The sequence below is a fragment of the Daktulosphaira vitifoliae genome, unplaced genomic scaffold, assembly GCF_025091365.1.
Source record: "Daktulosphaira vitifoliae isolate Bord-2020 unplaced genomic scaffold, ASM2509136v1 Scaffold_2, whole genome shotgun sequence".
Classification (NCBI taxonomy): Eukaryota; Metazoa; Arthropoda; class Insecta; order Hemiptera; family Phylloxeridae; genus Daktulosphaira; species Daktulosphaira vitifoliae.
In genome coordinates, this window is record NW_026099573.1 from 8,852,924 (window position 1) to 8,867,988 (window position 15,065).

The following is a 15,065-nucleotide window of genomic DNA, read 5'->3' on the forward strand; positions in this document are numbered from 1 at the left end:
ATAAGTGCATAAAGCATCCCGTTGTCCGGTACGCGATTAACGGACCACTTAGAGAACTGTGAAACTTACACCAGTACACTTCATACGGCGTTACGCATTTCCGTTTACACACACACGATGTGGTAAAATAACAGTTATTATTTACTTTTTTGTATTAACAATAAGTAATATCATTTCGCAGTTAAAAACAATGGAATATTACGAGAAGAGGTTAAACGCGGCTTACATTTTTACACGTTCAACAGTCCTAATAAAATGTAACACAATTTTATTTTAATATTTTTGTTGTATTGTTCAGAACGCGACGAAGATTTGTATGTAATATAGAGCTGTTAGGTCGTTACTCGATCACTGTGTTGTTTTTTTCTAACATTGATATTTCTACACCGTCAATAATAAATATTATAAAAAATTTTATGGGAATAAAAAAAAAATCGTTTTACAACAGTTTTAATTTAAAAATTGTTATAAAGTATATTTTGATGTGGACAAAAAATTAACGAGTATTGTAAAGATGACGTTGACTTGCGATTACGGGTCCTACACGTTCTCAGAAAGCCTATTCGTAAAACTAGTATGCATAAAGTAACTGTTTTTACTAAAATGCGTGACGCGTGGTAGACATTTTTTACCGATAGGTGCTCGAATTACCAAAACGACGACAGAGGCTACTAAGAGTCCAAACACCTCGGTGGTCGACCTTGAATAAAATTATAACGTTGATTACAGACACAATAATATGTTCTTCGTCTTCCCCGCGACGGTCAACGACAGCAGTCATTGTATTTATACTTATGGTAGTTGAAATAGCGAAACAGGTCCCTCAAACAACCCCATTTCGTGCCCACAGACATTATCAATAGTTAATTTAGTTTATAATATCACACAGATAATATCTAATAAGTAACCGTATATTCTTAGAATTAAATATTATATTTAAGAAGCAAATATTAGTGGAGTCTAAGATTTTTAAGTAATATAGAAATATTACACAGTCATAAGAAATAAAACATCTGAAATGAGGTTTCTTTATCTTTGTAATTTGAACTAAAACAACAAAATAGTAAAATTAATCAAAATTTTCATACAATTACTACCATTTATCATGTAAATTTAATGCTATTATTATTTTTTTTAATAATAAAGTAATATTGGTTTCAATAAATATTCTGTAGATTTAAAAAAATAAGCCAATTACAATGGCAGTACATTTGCTATAAATACTAAAGTTTTGTTTTATTTAAAAATATTAAATTAATGAATTGATTAAGTTAATTTTACAAATGAAATTTGATTTAAAAAGTGCTGAACCATATTGTTATTTTAATGCATTGTTTTTGTGATATTTCAAACGTAGATGGAACTTGATATTTTCATTTATAATTATGTTAATGTATAAATTAAACAACAATACAACTTAGGTGATCTATCTGCCGGTAACACACCGTATCTCAATGCGCACATTCGCACCTAGGTATGGTGAATCTTAGTACCTGTGGGTATGGGCTTCAACTCTGTTGTGCTAAATTTTCTTTTCCTCTCTGACACAAGCAATAGCATTTAATAAATGACAATGTAAAAATAAACAATAGTTTATTCAGGTTAAAGTATACCTTTTGTCTTTAGATAAATATATCATATTTTAAGAAATAGTATTTATTTGAGTTCAGTACATATTAGTATATTATAGTTTCCACATAAAGTGCAAATAAGAAAAGGATTCAATGGGAGTAGTACCCCAACTAAAAAAATCAAATTTATCTGTAGTTCAATTTTGAGATTAAAAACTTTTAAAAAAAAGTCCTCATGTCTTGAAAATTTTGATATTGGGCTTCAAATATAATGGTCTCCCCAAAAAATGTCTTATGTATCTCTTTCTATTTCACATACTTAATACGCCTGTGACTATATTAAAATGGTATAACTAACAATATTGAAATGTGTGTCATTACTCATGATTTTTAAAGTCTACTATGATAATAATGTAAGACGCATAAATGACAAGTAGAATTGTTTTTTTTTATTTGATACGACAATTAGCAATACTTTCTGAATCGCACATTCAAACAATACTACTAACAAAACAAACGAGATTTACACGAGTCAATTATATTTCTTTAAAAGCAGCAACGGATCTGAAATATATATTTAGGTTATGTGATCTTCAGAGGTATTCGTAGCTCGTTGATAAAAGAATAATAAACGATATAATAGAACCGACAAAGATTAAAGCCAAACAGAAAGATTTATACTGATCACCTAAAACGCGATGCCTTGAAAGATATATTCTTAAAAAATGTAGATAATAATATTTCAGTTTGATTTTGTATGACTTGAACATTTTCTTAACATTCATAAAAACTTCGTACGTGACAAATTTGTATTAATGTATAAATTGATAATTTTTCAAACGCAGCTAGTTCTGTATGCAATTAATAATAGAAACTAAAAGTTATAGGGATTCGATTTAGAATTTTGAAGGCCTTAAACAAATCATTCAGATGACCGATAATTCATCTTTCAAATTGTCTTAATGGTAACTTAAAAATCGCTAAAGAGACGCTGGATATATTATCGCACTAGATTATAATTTTTTTTTTTTACAAAATACCAGCTTAAAATATAAACTATATTAACGTTTGCATGATACTTCATAAATTCCTGATTAGAAATTTTATTTAAGTTTTTTATTATTTTACAAACGAACGAGTAGTCATATTAGAATCGCTTTAGAGTTGATGATAATGAAGTATCGACTGCATTCCTTTAAATAATTTGGCACACAAAAATGTAATAAGTATTCTGCTGACAGCGTTTTGTATCGCACCAATAAATGTGGTATTTATGCATGCGATGTACTTAGTTATTTATTGACGAATGAAACAATGATATTTATAAGGATTTTAATTTACTACCTTAACACAAACACTCCTTGGCGACCTACGGCAACGCCCTACTTACTGTGACAGTCCCAATTATTTAAGCAAAGAACGACTCGAATTTTCTCAACTCATTCAGAATTCGAATTTATCATCATCATTAACGTCAATTACATTTTCGAATACATTTATACCTTTGACACAATCCAAACTACGTAAACTTCTCATTAATTAATTATTTAATTGATATATTATTATACAACGATCAAAACTGTCAAAACTAATGTTTTTTTGATCCAGATATGCGATAAGTTTATTAGATTTTTTTTTTTTTGAAAATAAAAAACTGTTTGAGTTATGACAGTTTTGATATAGGGGTATTTGATATTGTGATTATTTAATTGCTTATCAAATAATAAGTAAATTATGTCAAATTTTTTTTATATTACATTTTAAATAGTAAAAGTAATAGTTTAAACCTACACAGGAGATTTAGGCATATCATAGTAAGAGACGAGTAAAAAATATTTTAGGTTGACATGATCTTCAGTTGTATACATTTGATAATGAAACGTTAGCCGTTTATTATACCAAACACAATACAAATATAACTACCATGAAGGCACATGCCTGATAAATTACTTTCAAAATAATTTTTTAGTTACTAGAAAAATGCTCAACAGCCGTCAATTCATAGTTAAGAATATGTTGCCACTACATGAGTACATCATATTTAACTGCTTAACGAACAAATAATTATATACTACACCCATATTACATATATATTTTGAATTAATTATGATACAACTTACTAAGTATATAACTACAGATCATAAAATACACTTTGGTGTAATCTTCAAAGTGACTTTAACGATCGTTAAAAACTATAGCATATGCTTTTACTTTTTGTATCATGAACATTAACATTAATTGCTGACAAAACTTGATACTTGATACTAAAAACGCATCAAAATACTCAAGTATTTTGATGAGTATTTATCTACACTATAAAATCAGTGAATGGATAAACAGTAGTACTAGATAGTACTTTGATGCATTGTAATTAGTCACTGAACCGAAAAAACTACAATTGCAGGCCACGTTTAGAAATGTACAATAAAAAAAACACACTTAAATCGTGTTTTTTTTTTATGGTCAAGCATTGCTATTTTTTTTATTTCTTAGTGCTAATGATGCAGAAAAAATGCATTTTTTTGTTCTAAATAATTTATTTTTAATAAGTCTTACATCTCAAACAGTCTAAATAGTAATTATAAATATATGGTCTAAAAGTATACCAGTTATTATTTTATTATGGACTACTCATTTACACATAAAATAAAAATAACATTTTTTACGATTTTATCAATTATAAATTATTATCAATTTACTAAGTACTTTTTAGGTTCATCTTTTATACCATATGAGAGTGTCAACTTTATTTTTTCTTATTAAGTTATAGACTTTTTATTTTAGGATATTTTTTTTAAGTTTAATAGCGATTGAATATTTCATAAATATTTATTCTTTTATTTAGTATACAATTTTAAAGCTTTGATTTTTAGAGCTAAAATACGTACATATAATATGAGGGAGTAGTATACTTTTTACGTTCACTTATAATTGTTGAGCTAAATATTATTTTAATAAAGGTTATTAAAAAAAAATATAAGGGACTATAAATACAGGTTGTTTTTTACGACGTGTATATTCATAAATACATAAATGTTGTTATTGCCAATAGTTTTTATCGAGTGATATTGTAATTTCCAAGACACAATATTGCAAGTTGTGACATATAAATAAAGCACCTGATACGATTCCATCGTAAAAGTTAAAGCACTTCTATTTTCTCATCAAATTACTAGGTGAACTTATAAAAAAATAATCAGGACAACAGTTTAAACTACGCTAAACGCTCATGAAATATCCATTCGAGAGGAATTGGTGTTATTAATAATTGACAATTAATTTTCACTCGTTAAATATCTATAAATTTCTGAAATAAGTAAAAATAGTATCTTCTAACAATAACTAAAATTAGGAATGTTTTTTATATTAACTACAAACATACTTCTTTGATATAGTAGTTATATCACATTGATTATGTTACTGATTCTTTTATCGATATCATTTTGTTGTTAATTTAAATTCTTCATTATACGATCAGTGGTATTTAGGAAATAACCCTATTTTATTTTAGGGTATACACATTATAAACATATACCATCTATATACTAGTAAATAGTACATAAGTATTATTTTTCTAAAATTAATTAAAAAATATTAATGTGTATACGCCATATACCCGCATATACTTACACAAAAAATAATGAATAGTTTCATTTTTGAAAGTGTGCAAGCTTTTTAAGTAACCTATATTTTATAATAACTGTCCAAAACTGAATAATAGTAAATCATATGAAAGCTACAAGCATGGAAAAAATAATACAATACTAAAACGTCCAGTCCTTCAATCTAAATTAATTTAAAATTTAAATTGGCTGTTTTTTCCCGAAAATTCTATAATTTTTTTCTTTAATGACTATTAACTCCCAGAAATCAAGATTTCGGATAATTTTTTATTTTTCATATTAAAGTACATTGTATTCTCATATATATATATATAATGTACATTTAAAGAATGTAAGTTTTTTGGAATATTTTTATAAATTGAAAAAAAAAATTCAATATGATTTTTAAGTCATTACAGTACTATAATTAATGATTATTATTTCTAAAAGATGTTTAATGAAACACAAGATATTTGTGTTAAATATTACCCTACTGAAATTAGGTAGTTTTAAAAGCTTTCAAAAAAAAGTGGCACACTTTCAAAAATGAAAAGCACACATTTTCTCAAAAAAAAAAAACTGATAAGGCAATTCAGAGGTCATTTCGAAATCGACGACCCCAAAATACTTAAAAGTGACCCCTTACATTCCTGCAAATGATATATATTTACTATTTTTTTTTTTTTTTGCTAGTGGAATAATAAGTAACTGATAACATCATAAATATTCTCAATATTATTTTTATTTTACGTGCAATTGAGTGATTCATAATAAAAGAATGATTTTATATATACTTGAGTCATGTGATTAGTATGCAGAAAATGCAATGGATATTCTTTGACAAGAGACATGCGAGGTCATTATAACGGCACCGATTATACTCAAATTAAACAATAACTAGTATATTATTTAATGATACGTGCTGATAATTAGAACAAATAATCTGTCAGTGTAGGTGATTTTGAATTTAGGGCATAATATTTCCTTCCGTGTCATTTAAGTACTTCACGTGAAGAATGATATTTGGTATGATATGAATTGTTATTATTCTAACTGAAATCGTGACTGAAGTAAACGAAAGAATATTTAGTTCAAAATACTTGAGACACACTTAAATTTATATTTTTGATTCGTTTTAAGAATATTACCAGTGTTCTATAACCAACAACGTTTTTTAAAAAATTCAACGCAGATCGAACAAAGTCTTGAATCTTAGTTATCTAAGCTACTATTTTTTAGAGTATTATAATGACTTACTCGAAATAAAAATGTAACTTTCACATCACTCGTAATAATTGAAAAATGTAATGTTTCGTGCGAAAGAACTTTAGCCTATCTATCTGGTTTAAATAAATAAAAAATATTCGAGTTGAAATGAAAAAAATGTTAATGCTTCTAATTAACAAACTGTTATTAATATTAGTTAAAAATTTAGGTATTATATTTAGTAGTAGTTTTGTAAATAGAATAACGTTATATTATAATTAAATAATAACAATAGAATATTTCTCAAAACTAGTAAGTGATCATGCGTGTTCCAAAAGCGTAAAAAATATTAATACACGCACATTATATATGTATATACGCACATAATGTTAAACTTAAGAAGGTCGTGAGAACACATGAGCAACCGTTAATTGTGTTTTTGGTTGAATTTTGTGCAACTCGTAATTGCGTATAACCTCATAAGAATTGATCACTTGTGGCTAAAATGATTTAAAAGGAAACATTTTAATTAAAAAATATTTAACTTATTTAACGTACATTGGCAAAAATGTTACCTTTATTAGCGCTAAACTTATACTAACACCCCAACCGTTATCACCACGAACTAAAATAAAAAGGACTGGTCACGAGTCCATAACTAATCCAATTTTGTTATAAATTACCCGTAAAAGGAGGAATTTTGAATTATCTACTATTTTACATGTATTTTCCTAATTCTCCCAGTCCGTTTTTTAAATTTCTGAAAACATGTTCATCCCTATAGTTTATAACTCCCGTTCCACAGACTTTGTTGTGTCTAGACCATTTTATCTTATTTCGTGGTTATCACCAAATGACATTATCACTCAATAATTTTGTCATCTAGTCTAACCTTTTCCATTATTATTGAAATTCGTTTCCTAAGCATGCGGTGGTATACAGAGCGATTAATTGTCGTTGCTCATTAAATTTTTCCTAAAATAATAATTTTGAGAATGTATTGTTTGATTTTGTTTAGATTAATTATTTCACGTTAAGTATTAAATATGTTTAGATCTATCCTCATTTTTCCTTTACAAGGGTAAAAACAAAAATTTAATTTATTGTAATTTTATGAGAATTTTAGTGGTTCAATCACTCTGTTTGTATTAAAGTGTTAATAACTTTTCTATTAAATAAACTAGTATAATATGTATGTTTTCATTAAAAAAAAGTATTTACCCCTATAAAGAGTATATAGGATGAGGGCCGATAGAAAAAAATTTAATCACTTAACATCTATAAATTAATACTACTCATCAATATCAAAAATGTTATATATTATTCGGGTGGATTAAAAAAGGTCGATCATCAAAATTTCAATGAGAACCATTTTAACTTTATTATACAGAGTATTCGTGAGTAAGGAAGCAGGTTAATTGTAACAAACAATGAGAACAATAGAAACCCGTTTCATTACTTACTGAACACCCCAAGTCAAAAATTAATTGAGTAGATATCATAATTAGCGTCATTATATGGTATATTTGTAATATATCTCAAATAAGCTTAACATTTTTTAAATAACGGTTGATCATTAAATACTTTTCAATTATTTTTTTATCAAACAATTCATTTATAATAAATAGCATAAGAATACATTTTTATGTTATGATAAAATTATACATTAGTATAAATTTAATTAAAAATTATGAAAAATCAGCAAACTCTAATGAAGACACAGGTTTAATTAATTATAATTGTATTTTTAACGTTATATAGTTTTTTAAAAATAATTTTTTACCGTAATTTTATTTCTCGTGGTCATTATAATATTATTTAAGGAAAATAGCTTACATATAGTTATAAAAATTAATTTTTTAGTTTTAGTTATTAGTGAAGTGGACATAATGCCCATGCACTCAGACCTATTGGTCTATTGTGCACACCTCATAACGAATTGTCTTGATTCGGTTTAAAACCTAAGTGTTATCACCGAAATATTATTACATTATACCTATCATTTTATAAGGATGGACCCGAAATATCAAAGATAATAATTTTGAAGAATTTTAACTGAGAATACTAAAATAATTATATAAATCAATTAAATTAAATTCACGTAAATGAATTGTTTGTTTAAAAAAAACCATTTAAAAGTATTAAAGTTGATAAATCGTTATTTAATAATATTTTCAAGAATATCATATATTTTAACTTACGCTTATTTTTTAAAAAAATGTAGTTTTTAAGATTAGTGAATAATTTTTTTTTTTACTTCTAATGTACACAAATATCAGCCAAACTGCATAAAAATAAAAAAAATTAACTTACTCAAGATATACATGAAATATTTCATATAATGACTCTAATTATGATATTCACGCTTCACTGTTCGACTTAATAACTATAAAATTTGTATTCTACAGTAAAAATCAAACTATTTTGATATACTAATCATAAGATTTGACCAAAAATTGAATAACAGGGACTGTTTTTTGGGGTATTTTTGGTAAAAATACTAAAAACACGTTGAGCGACTAGTAAACGTTTTTTTAAAAATCTCAAATTTTCACAAAATGCCTATTTTAATGTGGTTCTCGTTGAAATCTCGATGATTAACCTTAATATAGATACTATTTTTATAATTCGTATGTTCTTATTTGTTTCAGATTGTTGAAATATTCAGCCACTTACAATAGAAATAACTTTTAACGGTACCAAATACCAATTCTAGTTTTACTTTTTTAACCCTTCCAATCAATATTTTCAATCCTCCGACTTTGTTTTTGAAATTAGGATGGCGACATAATGCTATTGCCTTGTAGTAATTAAGTTTTATAAATATTTAGTTTGAACTGTAGTCATCTCCATTTCAAGAAGATGCTTTTCAACGTAGAGACGCGCCCTTGAATCATATAATATGACTACCTGTGTGCCTGTGGATGCATAACCAAACAAAACGCATTCCACTGGCCTTTTCTCCATAGAGTAATACCCTATGTTTTTCTCACGCAGATTANCATTCCACTGGCCTTTTCTCCATAAAGTAATACCCTATGTTTTTCTCACGCAGATTATTCACATCATGTTATTTATACAAAATTAGAATTCTATAACCTTGGATATGTGTAATTTAGTAAATATTTTGGACGTCTGTATGAAGTTTGCCGAAAAAAAACCATAATTACATTGTTCATTGTAACTTGAACATTATTAGTGCTTCAGGAAAAAAGATTTTCTTTTAATATAATTTAAAGATGTCCTTTCATTCGTACATTATCAACAGGCATAAATTTTATAATTTAAAATAATAGTGTTGGACATTTTAAGAGGATGCATTTATTAATTTTATAACCAAATTTTAGGATTCAATTTTATAAATTTAAATTTAAAAATAAGACGGGTCTATGGAACACCAAATAAAATCGATAAACTATGTCTGTGTCTGTATCAAATACTTGCATCATTATCCAGACATATTTTTAAAGAATAGGGAATTAGAAAACCCCTTTTTCTTTCAACGATAATTAAATAAGTATAATCAGTAATTTTGTAAATTTCAGTCCCAGTAGACAAATGTACATGCAAGTTAAAGGCCTTTTTTACGTTTTTAGCATGAACAAATTTGTGGGATATCTTTCCTTCCTAAAAAGTATGTAAAATCGAAAAATAACGATAACAGAGTCAAATATTTTAAAAGCGATCAGAACATTTGATTCGGATGCGATTAGATACAAATTACGGAACGAATTAATTCGTTAAGTTTTTAAGATAATTCGTTCAGTACGTTGAGAATTCTGAGTACTGAATAAAACTTTACATTGCATACGTACACTTATTTCTGTTAGATTTACCATATAGTTCAATATTAGTTGTAACAATAATTCTGAAAGAATTAAACTATTATTAAACAAATAGGCAATCAATATCACGTAAGATAAGAGTAAAAAATCCGTCGACAGAGACTATTATACGACATAAATTAGTTTTAATAATTTCACAAAAATCTCACAAATAATATTTAAGTTAACCCTTTAAAATTGATCAATTTTCTTTTGTTTAATTATATCTTTGAATGAAAACGAAAAATATCATCAAAAGTTAACATCATACACATACTAAGGAATTTAAAATTCTACTAGGTTTTGCTATACTACTAAACTATACAAATGACGTTTTGTTAAAAATAAGTATTACTTACGTACAGAGAGGCTTATGACATTTTGGTCTCGTACTCTGTTTCCTAGTGATTTAGTTTACCTCTGAGTATAGATTTAATAAACTACAAAATGTACACGGAATTAAATATTTTCAAAAACCCAACATTATGTTCGATGGCACTCTGTATAGCAGAAAAACTGTATTTAAACACGATTTCTTTGGCATCGGTCGCACTACGATAACCGCCGTACTCGAAAATTCCAATGATATTTACCGGCGGCAAGCGAAGTCAGGTAGTCGTCGGTATACACTGCCGGCCGTCCAACTGTGGGGCACGTCTCTCGTGTTCCGAGTAACGTTAGTGTGTACCTCTTGGCGGGGAGACAGCAATGCGGCCGGTAAAAGAAGTCGCCGTAAAAAACCGCCACCGTGTCTATATACATACCTACGTATTATACGGGTAGGTATAACGTACATGATACACACACACGTATGGATGTTAAAGCATTATTGTACTCGCAGCAGCCATGTACGATAATTGATCGTCGTCGATGTGGTCAATGATCCTCTGGATCCGCTCAGAGTTCGATGAGTACTCGTGCAGATACGTGCGCACCACCTAAAGCTAATATACGTATGCCTATGATAATCGTACGGTGTACAATAATTAATTAGACACGCTTATTGTAACTTACAGAGCAATGCAGGTCGACAGGTGAACAACACGGCGCATCGTATCATCTGTGTATTTATTTTCTTGTGTTGATCTTCTAAACATAAAAGTACAAAAAGAAAATTTATTATTTAAAGAGAATTTTCAAATTACGTATTTCATTAACTCTCATTTGATTATTTTTCTAATATGATGGTTTATCTATGAGACGTTTTTGTAATTAAAATCATTTTTTTATTTTCGAGACGGCCAATCTTCAAAAAACAATCATCAGGTGTTGCCATCGAACGGATACTAGTCCATCAGTTATTGTAATTGCGGATGGACCCCGATGCTAAACACTACACGTTTAAATTTAAAAACAAATTTTATAAATACTATAACGACAAACTATAGTATCAGTTATTTTTATCAAGAGTAATTCACATTGACTGCTTAGTATTTCTAAAATAGTCCATTTTATATGTGGTATTACTATAGACGCTTAATGAAAACATAAACATATACCCTCGCGTGTATTCAGCTAATATTGCAAAAAAAAATAACGCTTTTTCCACCAAATGCACCCCGCCTTCTTTTTAATTTCATCATTTCACTACTGAAGGTAACAGTAAACATATTTACGTCATAAAAAACAAACTTCAATTATAATGACCTTAATATATGAACTAATACTTAACTCGTACTATTGTACTCCATGAAGTACTTCACAGATAGTAATAAAAGATTTATTTTCAATTACGCATAACTATGTATCTCGATAAAAATACCTCAAAAATACAAACATCATTCATTGTTATTATTTGTATAGTAAAGTATTATCAGTGTAGTATTTACCAAGGACAAATTGTCCTTGGACATTTATTTAAGAAATAGTGAAAACTGTTAAACTTATAATTTACCAAAATAAATAATAGTACATTAACACTTTTAAAATTGAAATATAATGGAAAGTCAGTTATATATCACCTGTGTGGAAGTCTGAGGATCGTTCGAAAATTGCAAATTATCGACCGGTTTCTAAACTAAGTTAACTTCCTAAATTGTTTGAGGAATTATTAAAACTTAATCTTACTAGATTTATAAAAAATAACTTCCTTTGTGAGCAGCATGGTTTTAGGAATAAGAAATCAATAGAAACTAATTTACTTTTATTTAGCCCGTTCTTAGTAAATAATGTGGCAAATGGATTCTAGATTGATAAGGTTCATATTGATATAAGAAAAGCTTTTGATACAATTAACTATAATTTATTACTTTTAAGTTATAAACATAGGTTTAAATGATATATTTTTTTAATGGATTTCCTCCTATTTATGGACAGAAATCAAATTTTTAAATTTTGCAATCAGTTATCCGATTCTATAGTTGTACTTCTGGGTTGCCGTAAGGAGGTCATTTATCCCCAGTAATTTGTTAGTTATTTTTGAATGATTTGGGTACAGTTTTTAAATACAGCAAATTTCAGTTATATGCTGATGATTTAAATATATTTTATCTAATAAAGTCTCCCGATAATTGCTAAAAAAATCCAGAATGTAGTCAATAAATTTATTAACTGGTATTTTGAATCTGGGTTAACAGGTAATTGCTAATAAATATCTTTTTGTCATAGCAAAATTCCAGTATCTTATAAATATGTTATTGAAAACATTGAAGTTGCAGTTGAAAAAATAATTTAGTTAAAATTTTAAAAGATTTTGGTGTAATACATACGGAAAATCTTACATTTAATGATCATATTACTTCAATTTGCTTCTAAGCATACAGGAATTGCGTAATTGCGATGATTTTAAAAAATTAGATTATTTAAAAACTCTTTATTTCACTTTGGTACGGAGCAGCTTAGTATTGAGTTCTGTGGTATGGAACATTAATCAGCTGGGTCTAAATGATAAGTTGGAAAAAAAAGATAGCACAGTGGGGTCCATGGTATATTTGAGAGTGATTAAATCACAAGAAACGTTTTCATGCAAAACTGTAGATAGTGATTAATTTTAAGAAATTGGTTTAAAAGTATAATTTATGAATAATTATTTATTACAGCATATTTATGTATAGTATGAAATTAATATTTAATAATCAGGGCTCGGATATTATAGCACTAATAAAATAGATTTTTAGCACTTTAAAACACCACAATAAGGACTATAAATAGGACTAAAAACATAAATATATGCAAATTACAATTTCAATACAAACTTTTTTTAATAATAATTTTTTTCAAACATAACTATTTAAAACAGCTTAAATGTTATAGTTGGATATTTATTTTTATTTTATAGTATATATATTATTAATGTTTTAATGTATTCATTTTAAATGAATTTATATTATTTAACTAAAGAATTACACACTGAATAATAATATGTTTTCTTATATTTTCATATTTGAATGATCTACGGTTATTTGACAATAGAGTTTTATATGTTGAAAATGATCGCTCAACATCAACAGACCTCACGGGTGCCGTATTAAAAAAATTCTAAGTCGTTACAACTTAAATCTTCAGGAAGACCAGATAAATTTCCTGATGTTTCTTCACCAGTATTTTTATTAATATCGCTAGACCAAAATTCTTTTTCAATGTCTTATTGAACTTATTTTGAATGACGTTTCCTTTTGGATCACTTAGATTTTCCAACGATTTTTGGATATTATTATTATTAAAAATATTCTTAACAATTTTGATTGAATCCGATAATGGTACATGTTGCTGTTGTAATTTTTCAACAGCTAAGGTTAAGGTAGCAAAGTTTGACTTAATATACGTCAAGTTATTTTCTTATCCTGTTTTTATGATGACATCTTGGGCGTCTTTAATACTAACAGCATCTGCTGTTTATGCATTTACTAAAACTTCCGAGCCCTGTTAATAATTTTTTAGAAGAAATAATAAAAAATGATTTAGTAGTTTATTTTGTTACTTCTATGACAAACATGTATAAAAATTAAAAGGCTTGATGTAATACTTTATAATCATTATATTTACTTAAGTTATTGAATCTAAATGAGATTATAGTCAAATGAGTTGAACATTTTTTTCAAACTCATAAAGAATTAAGAAAAAAATTCAATCCCATTTAGGGATCATACTTTGTACTTCACGCGTGAAAGACACAAGTGTTACCAACCGGCAACTGTACATGGCGTTAGATGGATAATATGAAAGGCAATTTAAGCTAGTTCAAATTTTAAATTTCAACTTAAAAGAAGCAAAAAAAAATTAAAATATGTTTAAATTTATATTCTATGTCAATTATATTTATATAATATTTAAAAAAATCAGTGTACTACCCTTGTAAGGTATTTTAAAATAAAATAAAATACAAAACTAAGAATTTTAACAGAAAAATAGCATATTTTTTAATACAGTAGCCATTTTAACCATGAAGAAAACGTTAAGTTCAAAATTTTTTCTTTTTCATATTAAAGTACATTACATAAGCTTTAATTTAAAATATGTATAGTGTCAGTATTTCCGGAAAAATTTCAAAAATTAAGTTAAAAAAGTTACAAAATGTTCATGAATACTCTCTTATTAATATTGAAAAAATTATAACATGATCTTTTTACAAGCTAAAAGAAAATATGATTTGCTTTTTATACTTAAATTAATCAGTAACATTGTAACATCGACTTCCCTGAATTGTTACAAATAATTAATTTCAAAGTACCTAATGTTAACTTTCGAAGTCAATTATTGTTTTATTTAGAGCCATAACCTAAAAATTCTGTTGTAAATAACATAATGAATCGTACTTTTAATATGTAAAGTCTGTGTACCTTTGATTTCTAATTTTAAATTAAACAATGTTTTTAATAGTTAGTAATAATTATTGTATTATGTATAAAATATGTTATGAATTT

At 26.9% G+C, this 15,065-nt stretch overlaps 1 protein-coding gene across 2 annotated transcripts in view; it reads right to left on the reverse strand.

The window, feature by feature from the left end:
• The window catches only part of LOC126899071 (uncharacterized), a 30,430-nt gene extending 19,512 nt beyond the window's left edge, over positions 1-10,918 (reverse strand). The window contains exon 1 of one of the 2 annotated variants that reach the window (XM_050673608.1): positions 10,567-10,918. The gene's annotated coding sequence lies outside the window, so the exon portion shown is untranslated. Of the gene's footprint in view, positions 1-10,562 lie in introns of both variants that reach the window. The other variant, XM_050673607.1, reaches the window with a different exon arrangement.
• Between the last annotated feature and the right edge of the window lie 4,147 nt (positions 10,919-15,065).